This window comes from Nipponia nippon, unplaced genomic scaffold (assembly GCF_047370975.1).
Source record: "Nipponia nippon isolate SJK-2023a ecotype South Korea unplaced genomic scaffold, ASM4737097v1 scaffold_4, whole genome shotgun sequence".
NCBI lineage: Eukaryota > Metazoa > Chordata > Aves > Pelecaniformes > Threskiornithidae > Nipponia > Nipponia nippon.
The window spans coordinates 3,846,368-3,854,460 of record NW_028262358.1 but is presented as its reverse complement, the minus strand read 5'-3'; the positions used below and the strand labels follow the sequence as shown (position 1 = coordinate 3,854,460).

Sequence of the window (8,093 nt, the reverse complement as noted above, 5' to 3'; positions counted from 1 at the left end):
CCTTAATGTGCCAAATCCTGGAGCAGAGGCTCACAAGGTCTAACCAAATCGCCTTTTATCTGACTGCCTGGTAAATGGGAGTGGGAGGAATGTCTGCATATCAAATAAGGGGGTTTTGTCCATCTTGAAATTCCAGGTTTTCAGATCCAGGAATCAGCTGATGCCTGGAGCGTATAAACTGCCTTTTTGGTGTGGCGAGGACAGACCTGCAGGTCCAAACCCAGACGCGCCAGCCAGGCCTGTCCAAATGGAGGTGCTGGGATCTGCTGCTAATCCGGAGCTTGGAGGGAGGCAACTGCCTGGGGAGGCACTTGTTGGGCAGCGCAGGTTCGCTGTTACCCCTTGGGGCTCAGGGCTGTCTAGTCTGCAGGCAGCGTGGCAGCGGCAGGGCTGCAAATATCATGGAGAAGGCGCTTTCGAGCAGACAGCGTTCCGAAAAGAAATCCTGAGGTGTGCAGATTCTTATATATACTTATGACAGTTTTCCAGGGAGAAGTGCAAGCTAACTCCATCAGTGCCTTTGAGCCTTGACTTGTTAATTGGCATTACTTCTAATTCCCAGCTATATTTTAAGGTATGAACCTAAGGAATTTTAAAGTCATTATGTGGGTGAGGGACTGATAAAAATAAATCCTTCAGGTTTGAAAGTGGCAGAGAGGGAATAAAAGGTGTTAAGAAATCCAGGAGTTTTCAGCCAATTGGTTCAAAAAAGCATCCGGGTGGACTGCAGCTCCTGGAGAAAGGTCACTGATACTACTCTGGGTACCTCTTTTTATGAACTTTATGCATCACATAAAATAAATTTAAAGCAGTTTAATTTAACAGTCTAATTAGTCATGGCTTTTTCATCTTGTCTATTTAACTATACATGGAACAAAGAGAAAGACACAGGGCCAAATTCAGAGCTGGCACAAATCAGCCCTGCAAGTCAAGGAAGCCGTTCCTGCTCAACCAGGGCTGAACGCAGAAGCCAGCGGCCAAATTCGTCCCTTGGGATAACACCCCTAATGTCTGGAGACTTGCACCGCAAATGAATTTGGCTGCCAGGAATTAACTCTCTGCCGAGTGGATCCCTGGGTCTCGGTGTTCAGAGCTTGAGCCAGGCGAGCCGAAATGTGGGTAAAACGCTCAGGAGAAATGGTTTAAAAAGTTGAGCTAGTTTGGAACAAAACTCTGCTGTGTGTTGGCTTTGCAAAGACTCACGCAAGCATTTCCCTTCGCTTCAGTCTGCTTCATTTACACGCCCTTTCACTTTAAATTTCAGTGTTCCTATAATCTCACGATCTCAGGCAAACAGCAGTCACATGAATGCACCCTCCACTGGAAATGAGTGTCTTTCTACTGCCTTTGATGTGGTTGTACTGGTTATACCATTACACTAAATCGCGCCTTCTTCAGCTCATGTACACAAACCCACAACATTAACCAGGTCTTGCTGCAGAAGCATAAATCGATCCACGTTTACGAAGGTGATGTTTCTGAGCAGATCTCCAGCTCATAAAGTCGTAGGGCAGCTAAAACCTAGACTTCTAAGTCCATAGTTAGAGTCTGGTATTTGGGAGGGTTGTGGTCCTACTGCCAGCTTTCATTGACGAAACAAATTATTTTTCAAATGTTGTAGATTCCAGCAGAAATCTATCTCCTATCAGCTGAGGCACAGGTCACATTTATTTTGTGATGTCCTTTTTCAAGAGCACGTACCAGGGGCAGGTTGCCATCTGATGCTGGCAGGCAGCAGAGGGGCTCGGGGACACACTGAGGTGGCTTAGCCGTGTGTCACCCCAACCCTGAGTGACACGAGTTCCTTCTAAGTGGCTCTTTCAAAATTCCTGCAAGTTACTGTTTTCCTAGCCAAAAATAACTACAACAAACAACGTGAACACAATAAAGAAATTCAAATATATCTTAAACCACCTAATAATTAACCGCATTCAATTAGTCTCCGGGGTGCTCTGTGCAGCTGTGTGGTCTCCCTGGAGGCACCGCCAGCACCACAGCGGTGAGTTAATGAGTTCTGGTTGCGTCTTGTCCACAGACTCGGCTGCTTCACTGCGTTCCTCCTCTGGCCCGGTGTTCCTAGGAAGAACACCCACTTCTGAGGCCTTTCTCCCTCTTCCTGCTGGAAGCCGGTGAAACGCTCAGGCCTCCTGCTGCGTGAACGCGAGGCTCGGCAGGGTGCCAGCCTGTGCCTCCTTCCTGGGCACCCTGACCAAGCTGAGCTCTTGCTTGTCTGGTTGGTTGTGGGAGGCAGGTCCGCACATCTGTCATGTGAAGCCCAGGTCTCCGTTTTGACAATTTAGTTTCAAGACAATGACTTAATCCTCTCTTGGGGGGGGGGTGTGTGTGTCCATAGGCACCTAGGTCTAGCATCTATTTAAGTTACTCCTGTTCTTCTGAAGCTTGGTGTCATCAGGCTGTCAGGCCTTTTTGCCTATCTTTCTCTTACCTTAAATTCATGTTTCACTCAGCATTTGCTAAGCAACACACTTCTCAAAGTTTTTTCAAGCTCTGATTATACTTTTATCCTTTTTTTCAGATTCAACTAGCATCTTTGCAGACCCTGGACCTCTACAACATCAAGAAATCATATTTTCCCATGAAATGCTGCACAATCCAAGTATTGCAGGAGTCTTGAGCATGAGTGAAAGGGACCCTGTGGACACGTCCAGCACAGGCACACACTCGGCATTAGCTCAGCTTCCGAAAGCATCTCTCTGTAGGTAATGGGAAATGATCTCTTTTTGCACTTCTACTTAAACACCGGTCCGTAAGGATGAGGGGCTGCATCAGCTCCTTCAGCCCTGCTCTGCTGGGAGCTTCCCCATGTCTCGGAGCTTCCCAGATCTTCCTTGGGGTTTGCTCCTGCACCCTTCTGATGAGCATCCTGCATGTATTCACTAGAATGCCATAGCTGCCATCTTTTGAGATTTAACTTTTTAATTCCCTTATTACTCCTGGCTTTTCTTTTCCTGATACTACTGGGGTTGGCCCCATGCTGCCTTTTGCACCGTTGCTGGACTCGCAGCCACTGCAGATGCAACAGCAGCGGTTGGTGCTAGGAGGACCCCAGACCCTGCACTGCTGCCGACAGCATTTTGCTTTCCCTGTACTCCACCGCTGCACGTCCCCTCTCCTGTATCATTTCCCACACAGCAGACAGTTTAATGCACCGTCTTCTGTGGACTCCAACCTTCCTGACTTGGGACTGTTGTCTTGCAGTACTTCGTATGTAGTGTCTCACAGTGCTGCTTTCCAGGAACTCTGTTCTGGACATGATTAATGCCTTTGTGTGGCAAGTTTTAATTGTTTTATCAAGGTTTTTTTTCTGAGTTTTCCAATCTCTTTCCCTGGTGTTTTGCCCCAAATCCCAGCCGTAATATATTCTCTCTAATAAGGGACTCAAACCTGAAAGTTGTAAGATTGGCACTGCAACCTCACGTTACTAATAGGTTCTTCCATGGTTTCATCTGGAGTTTGTACCGTGTTATTTTTTCCTATTGAAAAATAAAATATTGATGTATTGCATCTCTCAAGAAAGTGGAGGTTGAGAGTGGGACGCTGAGAGAGTGGGAGGCCCACAGAGTGGAGGCTGAGATAGTGGGAGGCTAAGAGTATAGAGACCAAGAGAGTGGAGGCCGAAAGAATGGGAGGCTGAAAGAGTGGGAGATTGAGAGTGGGGGGCCAAGACAGTAGAGGCTGAAAGAGTGGAGGCGGAGAGACTGGGACACCGATAGTGAAAGGCCCAGAGAGTGGGAGTGAGTGGGAGGCCGAAAGAGTGGAGGCCAAAAGAGCAGAGGTCCAGAGTGAGAGGCTGAGGGAGTGGAAGGCCCGAAGATTGGAGGCTGAGAGAGTAGGAGGCTAAGAAAACAGAGGCCCAGTGAGTGGGAGGCCGAGAGAGTAGAGGCCCAGGGTGTGGGAAGCCAAGATATTGGCACATGAGAGAATGGAAGGTCCAGAGTGGGAGGCCCTGAGCGTGGAGGCGAGAGTGTGGGTCGTCAACAGTGAGAGGCCAGGAGAGTTGAGGCCCAGTCTGTGGAAGGACCAGTGGTTGATTAGGAGGCCCAGAGCAGGGGGCCCAAAGAGCGGAGGCTGAGGGAGTAGGAGGCCAAGGGAGTGTGGTCCCAGAGAGCGGGAGGCCCAGAGAGAGAAAGCCCAGTCAGCGGGAGGCCACGGAGCGGGGCCCAGCGAGGGGAGGCCCAGCGAGGGGCGGCTGAAGGAGCGGGAGGCTGGCGAGTGCAGGCCTGGACAGCGCAGGCCCTGCGAGCGCCTCAGAGAGCGGCCGCAGCGATGGGCAGGACGGGTGTGTTTTCCTGAGGGGTAATGTCATAATGTCTCCTGAGGTCGCTGTAATCTGCTCCTAGCTACACCTTTGCTGTTTTTTCCCTAAATACTCAGTTTCCCGCTCAGTGCCCGCTGGCAGGCAGATGTGTGTGACCCCCCAACGCCTGAGGTGGGGATAGAGTCTGTCTCAGCCCAGTTGCTGTGGCTCCAGCCTTTGAGCGGACTTGCTCGGCTCCGAAAGCCTCATAACCCCTGAGTTGTGCCTAATCAGGCAGCATCTGAGATTAATTGCAAGAGCTTTTCTCTACCCACCCACAGAGATAAATGCAGAGGAGCCAATTTGGTAATTGCCCTGAGTCCTAGTGTGCTTCTGAGTTGTTCCTGGGCCAGGATAAGGCTGGGTGAGGGAATAGTTGCTGAGACATGGACTGAGCACTTACTGCTGCCCCAGCTGATAAAGATACCGGGCAGAGCCAGGGAAAGGGGCATCAGAAAGGGGCCTGGTGAGAGAGGTGGGCTGGAAAGGCGTCAGGAAGATTGTCACAGGTAGCACAATGATGTAATAATTAATGTGTAATGATGTAATAAAATGATATAATACAATGATATTATAAATAAGAGAAACCCCTCCTTTGGCTTTGCTTTGACTTCCTCCTGCTTTCAAACAGCTTTGAAACCTGCTGCTGGGGTTTCCTACGGTTCTCCTGTACCAGAAAGAAGGGGGCAACCATTTTGATTGTCACCCTTGAACCGGCTGCACCTCAGATGTGATATTGTGATGGTGACCCAGCTGATGACACCATTTCCCAAAGGTGAGGTGCTCTTGTTTGGTTTTGGTAACATACAGCATTGTTGGGTTGGTGCGGGACATATGTTTCTGTGTCATCAAAGATGCTGGGATGTAAGCACAAATAAAGGACGGGGCAGGAGCAGAGATGCTGTTTGAAGTGGATTGGTGCTTTACTGGCTGTGGGTTGGTAGACAGGGAAAAGCAGCCTTGGCACCTGTTAGTGGCCATTAAAAACTCCCATGTTCTGCTAATCTGTGCTCGTAAAAAGGCCATCTGCTAATGCTCAAAGGTCATTAAGTTACCCTCCCTGTTTACTCCTCCCGCACTGCTGGGCCAAGCCTTTCTGAGAAAAGAGGGCTTAAATGGTTATTATGGTGGCGCCTGCTCACACTGCTATATGGTTAAGGGTCTGTCACTATTTTCATTAGAAACCCAGACTTTCAGGGCTATTTTAACTTGGCCATTAAAGTGCCTGCTTCTCGCTGTCTGTGCAGGCTCCCATGTAGCCTGACAGGTTTCAAGGAGTTCTTGTAGGCACATTTTTTAAATTTTAAGAAATTCATCTGGCTTCTGTTTTAATTTGAGAAATCGAGAAGTTCAGAAAGCTTCGGTCTGGGGTGCTCTGGCAGTGCTGCTTTAACTCAGCCATGGCTGTGCTTTGGAGAGGGAAAAACTGTGTTGGGTTGGCTTATGGTGAAACTGTTTATTGCTTTTATATTTTCATTACAAGAAACAAAGAAAAAAAGAAAAAGTGTAGAAAACATAAGACCATTTTGTGTGCAGCTCTAAGGGCTGCTTTTTTTCTAGAGGTGCGGGGCTGTGCTGGGTGTTGCTGTGGGGGTTACAAGAGTCAGCAGTATGGGCTGCCTGTATACATGAGACTGTGTCCCCAAGCAGGCAGCGTTTGTGTCTCACATGGTCTGGGCACTATGGGTGGGTTAGGGAAGAAGCTGCGGCCTGAACTCTGAATTGCCTTGATTTCGTAGGTTTTAGTCAAACCTTTAAGGTTACATTAACATAGTTTTCTTGTGGTTAAATGGAACTATCAAAAACTTCGATAATTCTTTTCTCCTTCTGAGACTTCCTAGCGATAAAATGAGATGTAGCTGCTCAAGTTTTTATCCTTCATTTCTGATAATGATGGTGTCTGTCTCATAAAAACCTGCCTTTTATCTTCCCCAATTAGCTGAGTTGCTGCACCCTTGTGCTGCGAAGTTCTGAGTGCGCCGCAGCCTCTTCCTGAGTGCAGTCAAAGCACCCTCTCCCCACCTCCGTGGGGCCAGCCTGTCCACAGCACCCACCCTCCAATCTCCGCTCCCATTGGCATCAGTTTAATCTTTTGCTTTCTGCATAACATAAAAAAGAAACCTGGGTCAATTAATAATGAAAGCTCATTCAAAACCTGGACGCTTAGAGTTCGGTCTCTGCTGCCTTTTATTTTAAGTGGAGCTTCTCTCACATATCTGTTTAATTTTTCTTCTAATTTCTTTTCCTTTTTTTTTTTTTTTTTTGGTTAATGCATTCAGACTTTCCCTTGTGGATTTCATGGGGATTTTCAACCAGGATTTAGGGGAAGTTCACACTGATGTCTGTCATCTGCTTGTTCTTCAGATTGTATTTATTTCTGTTCTGACTGAGCTCCGAGGCCAGCCGGGGACAGGATGATGTTGTGCTGGCCACTGTGTGTAAATAAGGAATATGGACTGCCTTGGAGAGCTGAGAGTCATAAAAGGGCATGCAAAACGGAGGGAAGGAGTGTATCTCGTTTTTTTAAAACAACTTTCCCAAACCATGATGCTGAACTTAAAAAATCCAAAAGTCTCCCTAACTAAGCAGAGATGTTTTTGCCAGAACCCTCTTCTCGCCAGCCAGTCCTTCTTAAATCTGTAACAACCCAACAGGTAGTTAAAATAGTCCCAACTAATTGTAACCAGGACTGCTGGCCTCTTCTGAGCTATTGTTCTGATTATGCACCACAGCCAAAAGCTTCAGGAGGTATATAGACAAAGTCGTTAGTGTAAGAACTCAAAACAAGAGCAACTACAGGCCTGGGTTTTTTTGGTTGGCTTTTTTTTTTTTTTTTTTATTATTAAACAACTGCTATAAAAGCAGGCCCTGGGTCTCTGCTGCAGATGTGTCACAGTCCCCTGCTCCAGTGCTTCCTATCCAACTATTTTTAACCTTATTAAACAGTGGAGAGAGCCTTTGACTGCAGTGGTGGAGCTCACCCGACTCTCATTATAAACTTTCATTGGTTTATATCTGTCTCTCAAGTGTAAGTCTGCAACATGGTAGGCTTCAATTGAGTGTAATCCCTGTACAGATCCATATTGTGACGGTGGGTTGCTTTAAAGGAATCTGAGGCTGATGGTGGGTCTCCAGGTGGAGGAGAGGGGAAGAAGTTGTTCCCTCCTTGGCCTTTCCATGCTGCTCAAATTTCAGTTGCATCTTCTAAAAATACTAATTTACTCAAATTGCAATTTACCAAAATTGAGATTTACCTTTATCCTTGGGCCATGTAAACAGCCCTGCTTTTGACCGGTCTTTAGTCTTGGTTTCTGGCATCATTTGGGACAGCTCACTGCCAAGGTGCTGTTTGCCAGCGGTTTCACTGCAAAGGTTTGTCTCACCTGGTACGTGCAGAACACTTGACGTGGCAAAAGCTAAATATTATCTAAATTATGATAAAGTGGACAATAATTAGGAGTGATCAGAGGATGATACTGAATGATGGATCTCTCTGATCCACAGATTGAGGCATGACTGTAGCATAGCAATGTGGGTGCTGTGTTTGGGTAGGAAAGCCTCCGTGGGATGGCCACCACAGCCCTGGGAGGGCTGCAGCTGAACTGGAGGTGGTTGTACAAAGCAGCTCAGCTTGGAGCTGGTTTGGGTGGCTTTGCACTGGGCAGCCAGACCTAGTAAGCAACAGGGCAAGATGATGTCCTCTTCGGAGTTTTCCCGCCACGGAAACCCAGTTAGCCCGCACACTGACAAAACTTGCTGGTGACAATAAGAAGCG

At 47.6% G+C, this 8,093-nt stretch overlaps 1 long non-coding RNA gene across 1 annotated transcript in view; it reads left to right on the top strand.

Moving 5' to 3' along the window:
- The first annotated feature begins 2,542 nt into the window (after window positions 1-2,542).
- The window catches only part of LOC148053067 (uncharacterized), a 105,969-nt gene continuing 100,418 nt past the window's right edge, over window positions 2,543-8,093 (top strand). Inside the window, exons 1-2 of the long non-coding RNA XR_015708905.1 lie at window positions 2,543-2,720; window positions 4,950-5,093. This is a non-coding gene — a long non-coding RNA (uncharacterized LOC148053067). The remainder of the gene's footprint in view (window positions 2,721-4,949; window positions 5,094-8,093) is intronic.